The sequence below is a fragment of the Cupressus sempervirens genome, chromosome 3 (assembly GCF_028749045.1).
Source record: "Cupressus sempervirens isolate cs-2001-9-10 chromosome 3, ASM2874904v1, whole genome shotgun sequence".
NCBI lineage: Eukaryota > Viridiplantae > Streptophyta > Pinopsida > Cupressales > Cupressaceae > Cupressus > Cupressus sempervirens.
In genome coordinates this window covers 784,333,147-784,355,251 of record NC_143120.1, presented here as the reverse complement: position 1 = coordinate 784,355,251, position 22,105 = coordinate 784,333,147, and positions in this window count along the sequence as shown.

Below are 22,105 nucleotides of genomic sequence, written 5' to 3'. Positions count from 1 at the left end.
TATTAAGTAAAAGAAATATCAATGGCTCAAAATGAATTTGGGGTAAGTTTTGGGAATGCTATAATTGTTGTCAAGAAACATCCAGAATTGTGACACATGTCAAAGACATGTGTCCATGACAAGTGTAACGATTTTGGATGACTCTTGAAAACAATAATAAAACTCCATAAATTGATCTGAAAATCATATCAAGAGGGCTGTGGGGGTCATTAATTATTAATTTTGATAATCAATTTTTATTATTAATTTTATTTAAAATGTACAAATTCAAATGTATAATGTAATTAATTATTTCTTTTTATTATTATAGTTATGTGCATTATTGATGATAATTACATGTACATTATACATAGTACGATACTTTAAACCATTAATTACCTATGTTTTAACTTTTAACTATTAACCTTTTACTTTTATGTCTTTAGACTAAAGTTCAAAGTTCTCAAGAGTTTGACACTATAGGGTTTTCAAATTTCAACTTTTCAAAGACTGCAACTGAATTCTATTTTCTATTTTGAAGGTTGAAAGTTGAAATCTTGAGTATCATTGGACAACACCAATTATCTAAGTATCTACTACCACCACTATTATCAAATCTCGAATCTTGATTCTAAGGTTTTTATTTTTAAAAAAAAAAAATTGCAATGCAATCGCAGCAATAGAAATCTTATTGTCTTAGATTTATACTTTACAATTTTTTTAAATTGGCCTTGAAGAAGAATTTTGTATAATAACCAATAGCAGACATGGGAAAACAAAGTTAAAAACCTCTAGTATGAGTGGAACTAGAAGCAAACAGGAAAATAAAAACAATTTAGAACTTAGGCAAGCACTACAAACCCCAAGTTTCACTAATGAATATCATGATATTTTTTATCCTGTTATCCATAGAGATTTGGGAATCATAGGAATTAGACATTCATTTTTTAATAAGTGGAAAGATCCACAAATGGGGAGAAATTATTTAAAATTTAACAAAAGTAGTAGTGCACATACAAATAAACTAGTTTCTTGGTTAGTGGATTAGCAAACCTCAATGTACTTGAAGTATTCCCTTGTCCTAAAATTGTAATGCTATGTGCTTAGAATTATGATGAAAATAGAAACGAAATTGTAAACCAAAACACTCATAATGAAATTTTATCCATAACTAAGAGTGAATTTTTTGCTCTATTACACCTAGGGCTAGGGTTTAAATCAAAAAGCTTTAGTGAGCACATTGAGTTGGATAAACTAGCATAGGCTTATGCGAAAATAGATAGATGTTTTCTAGATTCATATATTAAAGGTTTAATAAATTTAGAGTTGTCTACTTATCATACTAGTGATACTATTACACTAGACATAGACCATAAGCCTCCTTATCCATATGATATTTTTGTGTAATGGATTTAGAATACTATTTCTTTGTTATCATTTTTTCATGGATTTGATAGTAATAAGGAAGTGGAGGCTAGTGTTCTTAAAATAATTTATAATATCCATTGTCGAGGTTAGTCAGTTGAGAAGGTAAAAGTAAGATATAATTATGTTCAACACATTGTTGAATCTATGTAAGAAAAATTACTAATGATTAAACAAATTAAAAATATAGAATAGATAAAAATATTTAGGTTCACAACTTACTTGTGCTACCTTCTTTTAGCAAAACATCATCCAATATTTGAGATTGAGAACAAAAAGCTTGATATTGAGGTGTATAAGTTTGATGAGAAAACCTAGAAGAAATCAAAGACTCCATGTTCAATATATGGGTGGACACATTAGATGAAGATGATGATAACAATAATAACTACAACCATTTTCTAGACTTCTTTTTGGCACCTATTTATCAAAAAATCACATGCATTTCAATGCCTAGATTGCTTGTGTCTTGTAAAGATTGCATTCAACTCAGAAGTTAAATTCAATTGGCTGACTAGTTCTTCATGGAAGACTATACTTTGTTAGGGTTTTACGATTTAGTGGTTGAACCATGCAAACTTCCATTGCATGTTATAGAAAGGGTTTTTACACTAGAATATATATGACAGATGGAGAGCACAAATGAACTTTTCAATGGACAACAAAAGAAAATGGTATTTCCTTCCTTGCCTTTCGCAAGTGGAGGCCTCACATTTGAGAGAAAGGCTTTCAAAGTGAAAAATAAATTGGTAAATTTTTTAGCTTTTATTTTGTTAGTCATTGGAATTATGATCAACTAAACACAATAAAAACAAGACTTATTGCCAATGGGAACTATGCAAGAAAATATCAACATCAGGAGATACCATTGATAGAAAAGTTAGAAAACATGGATTTGGGGATGAGGTTAAGAAAGAGATGGAGAAACATGCAATAGAGAATAATATTTCAATGCAAGAATTGTCATCCCAAATTACAAAATGACACCTATCAGAGTCACACAAATCAAAGCCTCTAACATATGTAAATTTCTACTAGAAAGCATCTGAACCTTCCAAGATTTCTATGTTGAAAGAAATTAAAAAGGCATGTAGATATGAATTATGGTATCAAACTAAGGTGAATGATTTTTGAAAAATGAGGAAAAATTTGGGTGAATCAAAGACCTCATCAAATTTTGAGGAAATTAAGGAGGATGAACTTTTAGCGATTATTAGAATAAAGAGCATCCATATGTAGTATATCAATTTGGTAGTTGCAGTGACAGTGATAGCCAAAGATAGAAGGACCTCAACTTTTATGAAGACATTCAAGGTACTCAAGATCTTGGGTCAACCAAGCATATTGTTAAACTTCAAATGATTGATTCTATTAAATAAATGTATAGTACAGGGGCAACTATGTTAAGAACATGTGTTATGTAGGTATAGGGCCCATTGGTGCAAGTGGTGAAGGGAATTGGAATCCAATTGCAATACTAGACCCACTCAAAAGTTGAAGTAAACTAGTCATTGGACTCTCTGATGAGATTGAAGATGATTCATCTAAAAAGGGCAAAAAAATTATACTTCTTCTGAAGGTCATCCCAAGACAATAGTTGTTAAATCTTCAAATCCAATTGTATTTTATCCCACTACCACTAGCACTAGCACTAGCATGGGCGAACCTTGTGCAAAAAAAGAAAAAAAATTATGACCATTATAATGCAAGCAATGTCAACAATTACTTCACCAATATATGCACTAGTAACTTCTAGAAAAAACCCTAAAAATAGTCCTAAAACACTAGGATTTGGAATGGGTCATCTTTAGTATATTGGCAATCCTCAAAATACAATTATAACTAGAGTAAGTGTAACTAGAGTTGGAGGAGCATACATGAATATAGCTGATAATTCACCTTTCAAACACTCAATTGTGTTAGCAAACCTAGATTTTAGATTAAATGAATTTGCAACAAAGTTTGATTAGATAAGAAAAAGAAGTAGGAAAATTATGATGACTTTGAAAAGTGATCCATTTGTTGAACATTAGGGATCTAATAATAATATATATCCAAAATATGATCCAAACATCAAAATGATGAAACTCATGGCTATTTTACCCCTAGCTAGAGATAATACAATGTATGCAGTAGTAGCTTTTGGATAAAACCCTAAAAAATAGTCCTAAGACACTAGGATTTGGAACAAGTCATCTTCAATATGTTGGAAATCCTCAAAATACAATTATAGTTGGAGTAAGTTTATATAGAGCTAGAGGAACATACAAAAATACAACTGATAATTCACCTTTCAAACACTTAATTATGTCAGCAAACCCATATTTTAGTTCAAATGACTTTGCAAAAAAGTTTGATTAGACAAGAAAAAGAAATAGCCAAATTATGATGACTTTGAAAAGTGATGTAGTTATTGAACATCAACGATCTAGTAATAGTATATATCCAACATATGATCCAAACATCAAAATGATGAACTTCATGACTATTGTGCCCCTAGCTAGAGATAATAATCCACTAGAAAATCTAATATATTGTAACAATGTACAAGTTACTAGTATTCAAATAGATTTCTTAAAAGTGAAAAATATTTTTTGATGAATAGTTGTTGGAATTACAATAGGAAAAAGAAAACTCTAAGGTGTGTGTGTGTGTGTGTGGGGGGGGGGGGGGGGGGGGGGGGGGTGGGGGGGTGTAGATCAGTGTTTTAAACTTTTACCCATAAAACATTCACCACACATCCATCTCACATATTCAATAAGTAAATTGAAATACCATGTAAAGCATATACATCTAAAGTATGTAAATAAGTAAAAATTCACACATAGATGACACAAGATATGATTAGCTAGAAACCCTCCAATGAGAAGGTAAAACTAGAGTGGGGATGACACCCACAAATCTTCACTACTATAGTAATAAATTGTATCCAATGAAGGTTACAATATTTGATCATGAAATATAATCTACCCTCTAAAAGGTCTGCCCTATTAAAGGCTTACAAAGACTATTAGGTCTTACCTTGTTAAAGGATATCAACACCATGTTAGAAGTGTGCTTGGTTAAAGGGCTTCAACTCACAATTAAGTAAGCACCTTGTTAGAGGATTTCAATACAACCTATTAAGAACTAATCTATTAAAAGATTTAACTGATTCAGCTAGTAGAATGTCTCAACAATGATCCTATGGTTTAGCACTTTTTTGCTTGATGACAGATCATCTTTGTATTGATGTGTACTTGATCCTTCTTGATCAGATGTCTCTCTATTTTTCACTATTTCCTTCCTTTGTTCTCCTTTAATTGATTTTGTAATGAAATTCAAATCATAATACCTTGGTCACCATGAATGTCCTAGTTTGTGCATGCAAAACTCTCCTTAATCATTCATTCATTCCTATTTTCAATCATAAGAAGTTTAGGGTTTGTCCTCTTTAAGAAGACCTAGGTGACTTAGGGTTAAGTATGATTCAACAATTGTGATTCATCCATATTGTTGCTTAAACTTTCCCTTTACATGATTAGATGCATGTATTACATAGGGATTCACACTTAAGATTCATCCTTATGAACAAAATATCATAATTCAATCGTTAAGTCAGTCCAAAAGAATGGTTTACATAGTAGGTTGTGCTAATACAAATAACTATGACAAAACTGTGTTACTCGACATCTGAAGTCCCTGGTGCTTGGAACATACTATTACTTCAATGCTATCACAGCATTTGAATGACTTGGCATGCACTACTTTCTTAGCTCCTGAATCACTCGACACATACTATCTACTCGGCACTTGAGTGACTCGACATATGAGTGACTCGGCATGCTCTAACTTATATGGTGTGTTTGACATATGTTACTTGTTTGGCATGAACTAAGTAAATGAAAAAACCAATCTAAGATTTGTAGAACCAGAATCAGTATGCAAATAACATTAACAAATAAAGTAAACATTCACAAACCAAAAACTAAATTCACATATATGCTTAGACAAAGAAAGAGAACAAGAAGTGAAAACCTCACAAGAGAAAACACTCCATGCTTTCTTGATTCTGTAGATGTGTCCTTTTGCTGTGGATGTATGCTCAAGATGCTCAAAAGCTGCTTCAATGGAGATGGGTAATGGCAAATTGGTAGCTTTGTGAGCTCTCAATTTGGCATCATAAGGGTATGGTTGATGGCTTTGGTTCTCAAAATAGCATGGTAACTTTAGCTCAAAGATTGTTGATGAAATGGCTTGGGATGGGATTCAATTTATAGGCTAAGGGGTAGAGGGATGGAGGGCTTAGATGCAAGGATGGATGAAGGCTTAAGGAGGGCTAGGATGCACTCAAAGGAGAGCACATGGATTGTGCTTGTTTAGCACCAATGGGAAGGTGACACTTGTCACAAGGAGGATGAGTGTGAGAGGGTAGGGTAAAGGGTTGGTTAAATGCATGATGAGTGGGGTTGAGTATGTAAGAGGGATGTAAGAGGAATGAGTGTGGAAGAGGGAAGAGTGTGGAAGATGGATGTAAGAGTCATGAGTGGGCTTGTAAGAGTCTTTTATGTTTTTTAAGAGCACTCATGACTTAGTGGTTGGGTTTTTTGAGGGGAGACTTTGGTTTGGATTAGGAAAGTCTTAAACTTGTTTAAGGAATGTGACAACATTAGGGGGTGGATTAGGCTTGGGTTTAGGATTAGATTAGGGATGTTAGAGATGTGCAAGTGGATGGCATTAATGAGGGTGGGTGAGTTAGTGGCTAAGCTTGGTTAGTATGGGTGGATGGGGTGGATTAGGCTAAATGGAGGATTAGAGATAGGTTAGGGGTTTTTGAATTTGAGGATTTCATTTATCAAATAGATTTATTTAATAAATGGGGATTTTTGGAATTAGATAGAAGAATAGGATTTAATTGATAGATTATTTGATTTATCAATTAGGACTATAGATGATTAATTAAATTAATCAACTAGGGGATGACAAAGGATTAATTAAATAAGAATTTAATTAATGATGCCTTTAGAGATGGCTAAATTAGATTACCAAAGCAATGTAATCAAATTTAGGTGTCTACAAGATTAACAACCTCCCCCTTTGACATGAGTGTCAAAAAAATCTGGTCATACAATAATACTCTTATTCTTACGAGCATAACATAAATGATTATTTGACTTCTATATAAAATTTTAAAATATCAAAATTTTGCAACATGACTTTACCTTAAAATCTTATATAACTCCCCTGAGTTGTTTGATCTATTATGTATTGTACTCTATATCAAAATCTTTCTTTTGCTGAGTAGATTTGCATCAACTGATACTCTTTTTCTAATTTTTTCTTGCTTGCTTTCCCTCTTGCTCTTACTCCCCCACTATTGCTCCCCCTTTTCTCTTACTCCCCCTTTTTAACATTGATGTCAATGGGGTATACATGAATAATGTATTTGTCCAAAAAATATTTATGGATCTCAAATATAATTTTAAGAGCTACATCCCAGTTATCACAAGCTACCTTCAAAGACTTAATTTGGATGGCCAACTTGGCAGCAAGGTGTACTAAGCCATCTAATGTAGAAAGATTGGGGTATTTCTTCAAAAAAAAATTTGCATAGCCTAGCTATTAGAAATATAGATGGAGTAATTGAGAGGGGGGGTGAATTAGTTACCAAAAAAATATTTTAGATCCCTTGGATGTTAACAAAACTGATTGTTGTTGTCATTTGATACACACATAGAAAAAAATTGTAACTCAGTAAAAGCAGTGTGATTTACTTATTATTGCTCTTAAATGTTCAAAATGATTAACTTGAAAGCATAAAAGAAATAACATGAACACATAAGACATCGAGATTTAACGTGGAAACCCAATATGGGAAAAACCACCAATGTAACTAGTTGCTTTTTTTCACTTTTTTTAAGTGAGCCCAATTAGGAGCCAACCTAGTTAAAGGTTACAAAACACATTGTTAGGTGTGACCTTGTTAGAGGATTTAATCACCCTGTAAGGAGCGTCCTTGCAAGAGGTCTTTAGAATAATTCTTCCATGTTGAGATTTTCAAAGTTACCTCCGTGGTCAGTGAAGATGGTGGATGGGATGCCGAAGCGGCAAACAATGTGGTACAAGATGAACTTGGAGACTTGAACTCCTGTAGCTAAGACTAGGGGGACTGCTTCCACCCACTTAGTGAAATAGTCTGTAGCTGTTATTATCCATTTATGTCCATCAGATGAGAGAGGTGTGATAGTTCCAACTAGATCAAGGCCCCAACAAGAAAAAGGCCAAGGTGGTGCAATAGGCTGTAGATCCTGTGCTGGAGCGTGCACAAGATTTGCATGCTGCTGATGGGAGACACTTTCTGACAAAGTCACAAGAGTCTTCTTCAATGGTAGGCCAATAGTAGCCTGCTCTAAGGATTTTTCGTGCTAGGACAATACCACTCGTGTGGGCACCGCAAAGTCCAGAATGTACTTCTTTTAATGCCATCGCGGCCTCATTTTCATCTAAACATCGAGAGAGAGTATCGTGATAACCCCGACGATATAGGGTATTGGCTATGATGACATAGCGGGATTATTTTTGGATGAGGTTCTGGCGTTGGGTGTGTGTGAGGTGAGGGAATATGATACCAATGTTAAGGTAAGCGTGAATTTCATGGTACCAAGGGGATTGGGGACCAACCAAGATACAAACACGGTTTGAATCCTCATTCGCATAGGCAGGTGTGAGGAGCTGATCAACTAAAAACTCATACTGCGTAGCTTCTTGGGGAATTTCCAAGAGAGAGCCGATAGTGGCCATGGCATCTGCTGCCTTGTTCTGCATTCGAGGCACTTGTGTAAACTGAAGCTTTGTAAAATACTGGGTCAGCTGATCAACTAGCTCTTTGTAGGGTAATAGCTTTTCATCTTTGGTTTGATATTCATTTAAGACTTGTTTGATGATGAGCTGGGAATCACCAAAGACTTGTAACTCAGTGATATTCCATTCTGCAGCTATCTTTAATCCTGCTACAAGAGCTTCATATTCTGCTATATTGTTGGTGCTAGGGAATTGTAGCTTGAAGGCTTTTGGAATGTAATCTCCTTGAGGTGTAACTAATAATATTCTTGCCCCTAATCCATGAGAGGTGTATGAGCCATCAAAATAAAGCTTCCATGGGGGTTGTTCCTCAATTAGGCAGATATGCTCATCTGGAAATTCTGTGAGCAAAGGATATGCATCTACTAGAGGTGCATCAGCTAGGTGATCTGCTATAGCTTGCCCTTTGATTGCCTTTCTATCCACATACTGGATGTCAAACTCACTTAGTAGCATAACCCATTTGGCCAAACGGCCTGTAAGTGCTGTTTTGGAGAGCATATACTTGAGAGGGTCAATCTTGGAGACTAGTTGGATGGTATAACTTAGCATGTAGTGGCGAAGCTTTTGAGTTGAGAAAACAACTGCCAAACAAGCTTTTTCCATAGGAGTGTAATTGATTTCATAACCAACTAGAGTTCTACTGATATAGTAGATGGATCTCTCTCTGCTATAATCATCATGTTGTGCTAGAAGTGCCCCTAGAGTAGTAGGTGTTGCTGATATATACAAGATCAAGGGATGACCAGGAACTGGTGGAACCAAGACTGGGGGATTGGTGAGATACTGCTTGAGTTGATCGAAGCTGCGCTGACATAAAAGATCCCACTTGAAGTTCTCATTCTTTTTTAGCAAGTGTGAAAATGGTGTACACTTATCTGCAAGTTGGGAGATGAAGCGCCAAACAGATTGAAGTTTCCCCTGAAGAGAGCGAAGCTGTTGCAGTGTCTGGGGAGGAGGCATGTCTAAGATAGCCTTGACCCTTTTGGGGTCGATCTCTATACCTCATTTAGAAACTATGAAGCCTAGAAGCTTGCCAGATGTGACCCCAAAGACACACTTCTTGGGATTTAGCATGAGATGATATTGGGCCAACCTATCAAAGACTTTTTCCAGGTCAGCAAGATGATCCATGAAGGTGTGAGATTTGACTAGGATATCGTCCACATAATCTTCCAAAATGCTATGGATAAGATCATGGAAAATGGCTGTCATAGCTCTTTGATAGGTAGCCCCAGCATTCTTTAGGCCAAAAGGCATCATGGTGTAGCAAAAGGTTCCCCAAGGGGTAGTGAATGTTGTCTTATGCTGGTCCTCTTCTGCAATCTTGATCTGATTATACTCGGAAAATCCATCCATAAGGGACAGAATTTCATGTCCAGCTGTGAGATCTACAATCATATCTATGTTGGGCAAGGGAAAATCATCCTTTGGACAAGCTTTGTTAAGATCTCTAAAATCAGTGCAGATTCTGATGTCACCGGAAGGCTTAGTGACAGGGACCATGTTGGAGATCCATTCTGATTAGTTGATAGGTCGGATAACCTTAGCAGCTAACATTCTTTCTAGTTCAGCTTTGACTAGTAATGCCACCTTGGGGTGCATTTTCCTAAGCTTTTGTCTGACGGGCTTGATCTTTGGATCGACTGCAAGATGATGAACTACAAGCTTTGGATCGAGTCCTGGCATGTTCTGATATGACCATGCAAATCGGCCAATGTTCTCTCATAAAACCTCAAAGAGGAGGTCAGCTTGGTCTTGTGATAGGGATGCAGCAATGTGAACAATTCTAGGGATCTCTGAAGAACCAATGTTGCCTTCTCTAGTATCCTCTATTAGAATAGAAGACACCTCTGGTCGATTATCTTGAGGAGGCAATACTAAATCCTCATGTTCTGCTTGTGGCTCTGGATTTTCTTGCTGAGGGGTTCTCTTCACTGCCTTAGCTAGTCCCGATTTTACCTTAGTTCCAATTTTGGGTGTATCGAAACTAGGTTGGGGATTTTCTCCAAAATACCCCTTGGGATCTAGCTTGTAGATGTAGGCAGAATCTGGCTTTGTCTTCTTATGAGGAGTTTCGGCTCCCATGAATCTTAGAAGCACTTCCTCTGATGCAAACTCATCAATATGTATGACACTTGGTTGGTCCCAATCTATGAGTTATGGATGAGCAAGTGGTAGGTCAATGAGATGGATGGATAGTTCTCAGAGAACAGAGTCTCCTAGGAAGATTTGGTCTGGGATATCATCGTAGGCTCTCTTTTCAACTTCCTTAGGAATGTCTTTGATTTCGACAAGGTCGCAGTGGATGTTCGAAAAAGCGTGACCATTCTCGTTGGTGCCCCCAGTTGTGGGTATGCCAAAGCCAAGACCTGACTTTATTTCCCAATCATGTGCTTCGATGGGACATTGCATGCCCCTTTCTTCTAGTCCTAGTCCACCTCCTTGATAGTTCCATTTTTCAGTGACGAGCTTATGTTGTTGGGGATACTTCTGGCTGAAGTGATCAAGGCGTGCTTGATTTCTTGGAGGTGCATCCTTATGTAGCCAATTGTTGATATCTGGAGTGAGCTCCTCATGAAGAGGGTTTTTTGAGGACACAAAGGTGGTTGGGCCAAACTATTTGTATCGAGGAGGTGGAATCTCCTTAGCTTTTTGATATGTTGGCCGTCCATGGGTATGTGGATCAAGTGGGATTGCTCCGACAACAAATGCATCTGATAGACTATATTCTCCACATCCTTTGTTGTTGATCTTTACAGTAGATAGGGTGGAGGCAAGGATGGTTTCTGCATCATTACAAGTGTGGGATGAGTTGGCGATGGCTGTGCTGATGTCTATTCCAGGGCAATGGTTTTTATATGAAGCTTCAACTGCATTGCAGTAAGCAAAGGGTTCTGGATCGGCATGGATGGTTACCTCAGTGCCTTGATGCGGAAATTTGATGCACTGATGGTAGGTGGATGGAACGGCCTTCATAGCATGAATCCATGGGCGACCGAGGAGGATGTTAAATGGTAGGTTTAGATCAACAACATGGTAAACTATCTCTTGAATGACTGGCCCAACCTTGATTGGTAGCAAAATAGTCCCTTCTGTGGTCCTTTCCAAGTTGTCATAAGCTTTGATGGTGATAACCTCACTGATCATATCTGCAAATGTTCAAGGCTGATCCATTATCTATCATTACTCTTTTCACGGAAAAATTGGATACCATGATGGCTATGCGAAGCGGAAGGGTGTGATCTGGCTCAACCGCGGGTATGTCGGTGGGTTTGAAAGATAGGGCACATGAGGATGAAAGATGTCCAACAAGATTACGAAAATCAGTAGCATTGATATCAGAAGGGACATGGGATTCTATGAGAGCACTGTCAAGGTTGTCTTTGTACATAGGACTAGTGCGAAGAAGGTCTAAAATGGATATTTGGGTTGGCATGTTCCCAAGGTGTTCCAAGATATTGTACCAGCTTTTTGATGGAGCTGATGGTGTTGATGAAACTAGTGGGCCTGCGATGTTAAATCGTGCTCTTTGAGTGGTGATCGCACACTCATTGTCTGGTCCTCGGATATTGATAACATTGACAGAAGGCTCTTTCTCAGATATACAACCTATAAGGCTACCATAGTCTATATAGGATGAAGTGTGGTCATTGTTCTTCCCATGCTGTTGGTTTGGCTAGTGGTTGTTGGTGTTGTTTTGGATAGGTGCTTTTCCAAGATTTTGGTTGTTGTGTGGAGGAAAAGCATTTTGATAAATCTGTAAGCCTGCATTGGGAGAGGTTTGGGCACCAACAGTGATTTCCTTCCGATTAATGAGGTCTTGCACATAGTCTTTCAGTTTCATGCATCTGAGGGTGGTGTGACCATTTACCCTATGGAACTTGCAATACTCATTGTCCTTGTACCATGCAGCTTTGGATTGGCTTGGATCAATTTGCTGGGTAGGAAGAAATTTGATGAGGTTTTCCTTAGCCAATTTCTCAAAAATAACATCCAATGGCTCACCAAGGGGTGTATAGTTTCTAGGTGCAGGTTGGAATTTGGGCTTTTGCCCTGCAACTACATTGATGGCATTAGCTTGATTGTTAGACCCTTGAAAGTTGGGTCTTGTATTGTGGTTTTGATAGCTTTGGTTATTTCGTTGTTGGTAATTGGTAGCTTGTTGGTTGTTTGTTTGATATGGTGGGTTAGACTGGTTTTGAGAAGGACCAACGATATTCACATGTCTGGTGTCAGTAACCCCATCTGTTGCAACATGCTTGTTTTTGTTCCAATACCTAGACTTGTCATTGGAATGTGATTGATTTTGGTTGGCCTCTTTGTAAATATTTACCACACCATCTTTGATGAGTCCTTTCTCAAGGATCATTCCTTTCTCTTTGATATCCTTATAGGTCTGCAAACAGTTCATGGTCATGTGGTGCGCCAAGCTGGGATATGCATTATCAATAAACATTTTCACCACATGGTGTTCTGGCAAGGTGCAGGATATGCGGGTGGTAAGGGTTTGCCATCTTTGCAGGTATTCGGCAAGGCTTTCTCCACCTTTTTGCTTGGTGTGGACAAGATCAACTATTGATAGCTCTGTTTCAACAAGATGGGCATATTGGGCTACAAATGCCTCAGATAATTCAGCAAAGTTTTTAATTGTGCCATAGGGGATTCTATAAAACCATTCAAGAGCTGGTCCAGCCAAGCTTTTGGGAAAAAGGCGCAAGAGGAAGACATCATTGTATGCCACGTCTTGGCAATGCATGTAAAATTCTTTGATATGTGTGATAGGGTCTCCTTTTCCTCTGAATTTGTCAAATTTAGGTACCTCAAAGTGTTTGGGAAATGGTGTCATGGTAATGGCTCTTTCAAATGGGTAAGGACACACATTCTCAAACTTGAATGTCTTTGGATCATTCCCTTCTTGGATGGCTTTCAGAGCTGTCTTCATTTGCTCCCACTCTGAATTGATAGGTGATGGTTGGGGTGCCCCCAATGTAGGAGTGCCTTGAGGTAGGTATGTGCTGGATGGGGCCACTAAATATGGATGGCTGTGAGGGATTTGCTGATAGGGATTGTACATTGTTTGGGCAGCTGCATGGTGGATGACAGGTTGTTGAGGGGGAGGCGGCGCATATTGCTGCATGTGCTGAGAGGCTTGCTGTTGATATGGGATTTGAGGTTGGGATTGAGGAACATAAGCTGGCTATGGGATAAATGGATTGCTTTATGGAGGTAAGGTATAAGGTGGTTGTGAGGCTTGGGGAAAGGATCGGAGGGCTTGTGGGGTTTGACCAATGTATGTGGGTTGTGCCCCCATTTGGGATGGTATCTGCAAATAGTTGGTGGTTGGCTGGGGTGGTGGATTACCTCCTAGAAGTGGCATTGAAAAGTAGTTGGTAATAGGAGGTAATGGATTAGTTGGTGGTGGAGGTGGTGGGAATTGAAAGCTTGGGAATGGAATTGATGGGGTTTGATAGCTTGGTGGCTGGATTTGGAAGCTTGGTATAGTGGTGGTGGGAGCTGGGGTCACTTGGGAGCTTGGTAGAAGATTGGCAGTAGCTTGTGGGTTTTGATAGCTTTGTGGAGTGAGGGTAGTAGCTTGTAGATTTGTGGCTAATGGTATTGAGCTCCCAAGACCTAATGGAAATGATGGGATTGTGTTCTGGGCTGCAGTAAACAAGTTGGGGGTGATGAAAGGTTGATTACTTGGCCCCATGGGTGACATCCTTGTTGTATATTGTTGAGGTTGGCCAAAGATGCTAGCACTGATTTGGGAGATGGGTGGATTTGGAAGGCTGGGTTGGGGAGCAGCAGCAATAGTGAAGGGGGTGAACAGTGAGGTATTTTGAGTAAAGGGGGTTTGGAGTGGAGAGGTATGAACCAAGGATGGAGTGGTGGTGGCTGGGTTGGCTTGCGGCATGGAGATTTCAACTTGGGTGGATGATGGTATGTTTGGGTCTGTTGGGTCATATGGATTGGCTGGAGACTCTTCTTTTGGAATATATTGAGGATAATTTGGATCATAAGAGCCTATGGGTGGTGGTAGCTGCCCAAACAATGGGTGAGATGGATTTGATAATGGAGGGGGTCTTCCAAAGTCAAAGGTTCCTACATTTTCCATTCGAAAATTAGCCATGATTGTCTCTTTGTTTTTGTCTATAATGGCGTTTACCAATACTGCATTTCTTGGTTGGTTCATGAAAGCTTCAATGTCAGTAGGTGATGGCATAGCTTGCTTTGGGCTAAAGGATGGCTGAGTGCTCAAGGGGGGTGAGGCTGTTCGATCCAAATGATAGGGCTCCATTGTTTCTTTCTTCTTGGCTAAGCGAGTGACGGGTGGCATGAAAAATGCTCCTAGGGATGAGATGCAATAATGCTGATGGATGCAAAAGGGGGAAGGCTTTTCTATGCAAATGATTTCCTAGGTTGAGGCAAAGCTATATGAAAAAACCTAAGGAGGATTGGGTTGGAGATTCTAACTTCAAAGATATGTTGTCAAAGTACAAAAGGTCTGCTTTCCTATGTGCAAGCTTGGTGGTGATTGTGTCAACTTAAAGATAGAATGATGATCCTTTAGGAAGAACATGAGATTGATCACTTGTGGATCCCAACCTTTAGCTCAAGGTGATGAGGGATAACAAGTGACAAAGCTAGATTACCCTAGACAAAGCTCTGTCAAAGGGATAACCTTGGTGAGATTAGTGGATTTGGAAGATTTTAGGAATGGAAAACTTTTAGCAAGGTGACAACAATTTTGAAAGCTTAGATGTGCAAATTTTTGATTGCTGGCTAGATGGTTTGATTCTAAATGAGATGGATGAGCTAATAATGCTTAATGGGATAACCTAAGATGGTTGGCTTTTCTACAAAGATGACTCTAAAGTGAAGCTTATCCAAGAAGATGTGAAGAAACAAGGGTGTCTAATCATAGAAATCATGCCTAGTTGGTAAGGCATAAGCAGGATTAACTCCTGGATGTTGGCTAAATTTGATGGTGCACTCTAACCAGGCCTCTTGAAGTGCTTCGTCGATAGCTTTGTCCTCTGCTTTGTGGAGTTTGGAAATTCGTGGGCTTGGTGTTATTTCTTTTCTCTTGGCTGAAAGTTCTTGGTATGCTAGAGATGGCTTGAGTTTGACCTTGTGAAACTTCTGTTTGGGTTTGGGTTGTTCCGACATAAATTCTTGAATCTGCTTGGCTTTGGGAAAAATCTCAGTTGTTTTGCTTCAACTTGTTCAACTTCCAAAATAGGCAGTGACTACGCTAAGTGTGCCCTAAGCTAGGATTGACCAAGTTTGGCAAACATTCATTCAATAAGTAAAATAAAAACAAGCAATAGATAGGAACACCCAGATAGAAGTTTGTGGTTCTCAGAATGTGATACTTGCGCCAAGGAGTGTGTATGTTCTACAAATGTTTCGATCAGTCACTCCAAACACATTAACATCCTAGATGGTTTTCTGCAAGGCTGGCAATTGGTTTAGCTAGGGAGTCCTCGATATACGCAAGGTACGTGAGGCCCAAATCTGTAGATGAGACCAAAAGGATGTCACACAGCCGAGAGGAGCGGTAACCCACTTCTCCTCTTTCACTTCTCAAGGGTATAAAGTTCCTTGAGGCTTAGCCCAAATGACAAAATCTTGATCCCAAGAGAGGTGTCTTTCGATTCACCTCTCGATTCTTATACTCCGCCGGAGCGCTGGAGTTGAGGTCATCCAAGGGGTGATGAAATCCCCAAGCAGGCCTCCTAAAAAGAAACAAGGTTTTGGATCCTAATCTTATGCACCCAAGATGGCCTCGAAAGATGACAAGGGGAGAGAAGACTCGGATGACCTTGGGCTAAAAAACACGCTTGTTCTTTTACCAACTGACTCTTATGTGTGCTAATCTAGACTTTGCAAGCACTCATGTTTAAGAGACAATGTTCAATTCCAACTTGAAGCACCAAAAATAGTAAATCGATCGAAGAATGCAAACAATAAGAAGAGTTAGGGTCAACAAAAGAGAACTCGCGCGCCTGGAGGCCCTCCACGTCAAGTATCGATTAATTTATTTTAAGGCATTCAAGATTGAGTGTGAGTTTGTTTTAAGCCCAAAAAAAAAGTGTGTGAGATTCAATTTCAAGCGCATGCCCGGAGGCTCTCCACATCAGTTGTTGTTCAATTTTAGTGCCCAAACTTGAAGTGTGATCGATTTAATCTAGAGTTTTGGCCATTTAAGAATTTTGATAAAGTTAAAGCAAACGTTCAAAGACCAAGTGAGTGAGTTAGATTGTGGAACATTTAACACCTTCTTCAAGTAGACCCATCCCCATAAATGGCGCTGAGATTGCAACCAATGGTTAATATTTGATGGGTGATTAGAAAAGAGGTGAGTCCAAGGAACTACTCAAATTGATTTTTGTAGATTTGTATTTTAACTTAACAAAGTTTCTTAAATGTCCAAAAATCAAACTTTACCTAGATTGCATGTGAAAAAGAGATTTGTTTTGTTCAATTTTAGAAGCTCCAAATGAAGTGTTTGATATTGTAATGGTTAATTGATCCTTGGCATTCAAGATTGGATTTTGTGTTTTAAGCATGCATTCCAAAGAAAGTTGATTTTAATCCATGACATTCAAGAGTGTGTTTTGAGCAACATTCATTCAATGGAAAATGTGTTTAACCATTCAAGTTCAATTTTTTTTTTAGCAACATGCATTCAAAGACAAATGGTTAAACATTCAAGTTCATTTTTTAGCAACATGAAAACCTGCAAGAAACATGGTTAGTGGTTCCATATGTGCTCCAACCTGCAATGAGACAAAAAAAAAGCAATTTAGTTAGTTAGCCAAAATCTTCAAAAATGAGAGCTTAACTATGGGAAAAAAAATTTTAACTTTTTTTGTTGTTTTTTCTACGCGTAAAAATGCTTAAAATGGTCTAAATCTTACGGAACCACTAAAAGTCAAATTTTGATTTATACTCTTTTTTTTTTTTTTTTAAGCTACAAAGTCCAGAAATAATAAAAAGCAGAAATGGAACATAAGCAAGCAGAGAAGACAGTCTGTCAAAATAAGAAGACGCTGAACTACAGAGACGCCAAAATACGAAGAGGACAAAACAGATTTGCAGCACAAAACACAGGTGACAAGCAGAGATGTCAATTTTTGTAGACGCGAATTTTCACAGATGTCGATTTGCGCAGACGCGGATTTTCGCAGATGTTGATTTTCGCAGACGCAAATTTTCGCAGGAACAGGTTGCAGATGCCAAAAATGTGCCAAAAAAAGCTGAAAAATGCGAATTTTTTTTTTATAGATGGTATTTCTTCTTCCTAAGTGCGTTCTTTAACCTGCAAAAATAAGCAAAACACCCTCACAACACACTCAAACAACAGCAAACATTAGATGGTTAGAAAAATGACATATAGATGAAAATAGATGATTAAATGACCCATAGTGGGGTCCCACCGGGCGTGCCAAAATGTAGAAACAGAATCAGTATGCAAAGAACATTAACAAATAAAGTAAACATTCACAAACCAAAAACTAAATTCACATATATGCTTAGACAAAGAAAGAGAACAAGAAGTGCAAACCTCACAAGAGAAAACACTCCATGCTTTCTTGATTCTGTAGATGTGTCCTTTTGCTATGGATGTATGCTCAAGATGCTCAAAAGCTGCTTCAATGGAGATGGGTAATGACAAATTGGTAGCTTTGTGAGCTCTCAATTTGGCATCATAAGGGTATGGTTGATGGCTTTGGTTCTCAAAATAGCATGGTAACTTTAGCTCAAAGATTGTTGAAGAAATGGCTTGGGATGGGATTCAATTTATAGGCTAAGGGGTAGAGGGATGGAGGGCTTAGATGCAAGGATGGATGAAGGCTTAAGGAGGGCTAGGATGCACTCAAAGGAGAGCACATGGATTGTGCTTGTTTAGCACCAATGGGAAGGTGACACTTGTCACAAGGAGGATGAGTGTGAGAGGGTAGGGTAAAGGGTTGGTTAAAGGCATGATGAGTGGGGTTGAGTATGTAAGAGGGATGTAAGAGGAATGAGTGTGGAAGAGGGAAGAGTGTGGAAGATGGATGTAAGAGTCATGAGTGGGCTTGTAAGAGTCTTTTATGTTTTGTAAGAGCACTCATGACTTAGTGGTTGGGTTTTTTGAGGGGAGACTTTGGTTTGGATTAGGAAAGTCTTAAACTTGTTTAAGGAATGTGACAACATTAGGGGGTGGATTAGGCTTGGGTTTAGGATTAGATTAGGGATGTTAGAGATGTGCAAGTGGATGGCATTAATGAGGGTGGGTGAGTTAGTGGCTAAGCTTGGTTAGTATGGGTGGATGGGGTGGATTAGGCTAAATGGAGGATTAGAGATAGGTTAGGGGTTTTTGAATTTGAGGATTTCATTTATCAAATAGATTTATTTAATAAATGGGGATTTTTGGAATTAGATAGAAGAATAGGATTTAATTGATAGATTATTTGATTTATCAATTAGGACTATAGATGATTAATTAAATTAATCAACTAGGGGATGACAAAGGATTAATTAAATAAGAATTTAATTAATGATGCCTTTAGAGATGGCTAAATTAGATTACCAAAGCAGTGTAATCAAATTTAGGTGTCTACAAGATTAACAACCTCCCCCTTTGACATGAGTGTCAAAAAAATCTGGTCATACAATAATACTCTTATTCTTACGAGCATAACATAAATGATTATTTGGCTTCTATATAAAATTTTAAAATATCAAAATTTTGCAACATGACTTTACCTTAAAATCTTATATAACTCCCCTGAGTTGTTTGATCTATTATGTATTGTACTCTATATCAAAATCTTTCTTTTGTTGAGTAGATTTGCATCAACTGATACTCTTTCTCTAATTTTTTCTTGGTTGCTTTCCCTCTTGCTCTTACTCCCCCACTATTGCTCCCCCTTTGCTCTTACTCCCCCTTTTTAACATTGATGTCAATGGGGTATACATGAATAATGTATTTGTCCAAAAAATATTTATGGATCTCAAATATAATTTTAAGAGCTACATTCCAATTATCACAAGCTACCTTCAAAGACTTAATTTGGATGGCCAACTTGGCAGCAAGGTGTACTAAGCCATCTAATGTAGAAAGATTGGGGTATTTCTTCAAAAAAAAATTTGCATAGCCTAGCTATTAGAAATATAGATGGAGTAATTGAGAGGGGGGGTGAATTAGTTACCAGAAAAATATTTCAGATCCCTTGGATGTTAACAAAACTGATTGTTGTTGTCATTCGATACACACATAGAAAAAAATTGTAACTCAGTAAAAGCAGTGTGATTTACTTATTATTGCTCTTAAACGTTCAAAATGATTAACTTGAAAGCATAAAAGAAATAACATGAACACCTAAGACATCGAGATTTAACGTGGAAACCCAATATGGGAAAAACCACCAATGTAACTAGTTGCTTTTTTTCACTTTTTTTAAGTGAGCCCAATTAGGAGCCAACCTAGTTAAAGGTTACAAAACACATTGTTAGGTGTGACCTTGTTAGAGGATTTAATCACCCTGTAAGGAGCGTCCTTGCAAGAGGTATTTAGAATAATTCAATAGAACTGTCACCTTGTTAGAGGATTTACAACTAGCTATTAAACCAACTCTGTTAAGAGATTTTGGAATCACTGCTACAATGGTAAGAAAGTAACAATGAAATGAACTGAATGAGATGCAATTGAATTTCTTATTGTAGATCTCTATCTTGCTTCATGCTAGATCCTTCTTGATCGAATATAAATTTGATGCTCCTTAAGGATATCTGACCATCCTTCAAGTTTGCTCACACTTTTGTCTTTTCAATCAATCAAAACACTTGCATTCACACACACACTTTAGAATCTCAAATGGACCTTATATTTATATCATTTAGATTATCAAGTGAGCTCAATTACAAATTATAATGACCAATAATCATTAACACATTTGGCAAGAATCAATACTTGAAATAATTAAATTTCATTTCTCAAATTAACAAAATCTTTCATTGGCCGACCCTACTCAGTAAACACTGATCTTGAAATGATTTCTTGTGTTGACCAACAGAAGCTTGGTTAACACTGGAAACTTGCGAAATCCTTAGGCAACTGAGTGAACTCAGTGAACATTGACTCTAACCAACTTTCCTTTGTTAACCATGATAACTTGGTTAATACTTCGTTCTACCATAATTTCCTTCGACACCCGAGTGAGCTTGGTAGACACTATCTTCGCAGAGTAATCACCATGAATTTTTGGTAGACAAGGAAAATTGCCTTGTTGACCAAATGAGCTAGGTAAGCATAGATTGCCAATTGATATGACATTTGTGTAACATCAAAGACAACACATAATTAGACAATTCTATCCAACAATCTCCCTCTTTACCATTAATGGCAACACAACATGTCATAACACAATGAAATTTGAAAATAAGACTTTTTTTGACATAAAGTTTTCTCCCTCTTAGATTTTATACCACAAACTTCTCCTATTATGCAATAATCTCCCTTTGTGAAAGAATTACATGGCTTCTTTCTCCAGACAAATTTCAAATATGATAGTAAACTCTCCCTCTTTGACAACACATGGCAAAGACAACACATACCAAATGAGTATCAATGTACCTTGAATACTAATTCATATGCAATGTTCTCTTGACTATGTTGCATCAACTGATAGATCTTCAACTTGGTTCATGTTGATGCATCATTAAAACTTTATTTTAGTGAGCTTCAGATAGGGGAATGACCCATAACTTACCTCTTAGAAACAAGAATGCATCATTAGGTAATGGCTTGGTAAATATGTCTAAAATCTGTTCTTTTGTATGGACATATTCTAATCTAATTTATTTGTCCTGCACCAATTCTCTGACAAAATGATATTTTATAGCAATGTGCTTGGTTTTGGAATGCATCACTGGATTCTTTGATATGTTAATTGCACTTACATTATCACAAAACATGACAACTGATTCTTTGATCTCAACCTTCATGCCTTCCAACAACTATTTAAACCAAACAATATTAGAACAATTTACTTCTGCTATAACATATTCTGCTTCTATTGTAGATTGGGATGTGCAATTTTTCTTTTTATTTGTCCAAGATACCAACCTTTTACCAAGAAAGAATGCTCCACCACTTGTACTTTTTCTGTCATCAATATTTCCTACCTAATCAACATCAGTAAATACTTTTAGGTCTAGATTTCCTCCAAGTTTATAGCGTAAGCCATAATCTTCAGTAACTTTCAAGTATCTCAAGATTCTTTTGATTGCCATCATATAATTTTCTCTGAGTTTTGTTGAGAATCTTGCCACTATACCAACTACAAGAGCAATATTAGGCCTTGTATGAACTACATAATGTAATTATCCAATCAGTGATCTATATAAGGTCTGCTCTACCTCTTTTGAGTCATCATCTTTGGTAAGCTTTAGTCTAGTACACATGGGTGTTCCAACTGCTTTTGAATCTTCCATACCAAACTTCTTGAGTATCTTCTTTATATACTTAGACTAAGTGATGTAGATACCATTCCTGCTTTGTTGTCTCTAAAGACCAACAAAGAGCTTAATCTCACCAAAAATAGACATTTCAAACTCTTTGTTCATTTTCTTTGAAAATTCTTTGCATAAATCATCATTTCCTATAAATTAAGTATCATCTACAAATACTTCTGCTAAAATAATCTTGTTATTTGGTCCTTCCTTGATGTACAAACTAATGTTATCATTAGTTCTCTAAAAACCAATCTGTATAAGGTAGTTATGCAATCTTTTATAGCTTGCTCTAGGAGCTTGTTTCAAACCATACAATGCTTTTTGTAATTTGTAGACCATGTCCCTTTTGGCT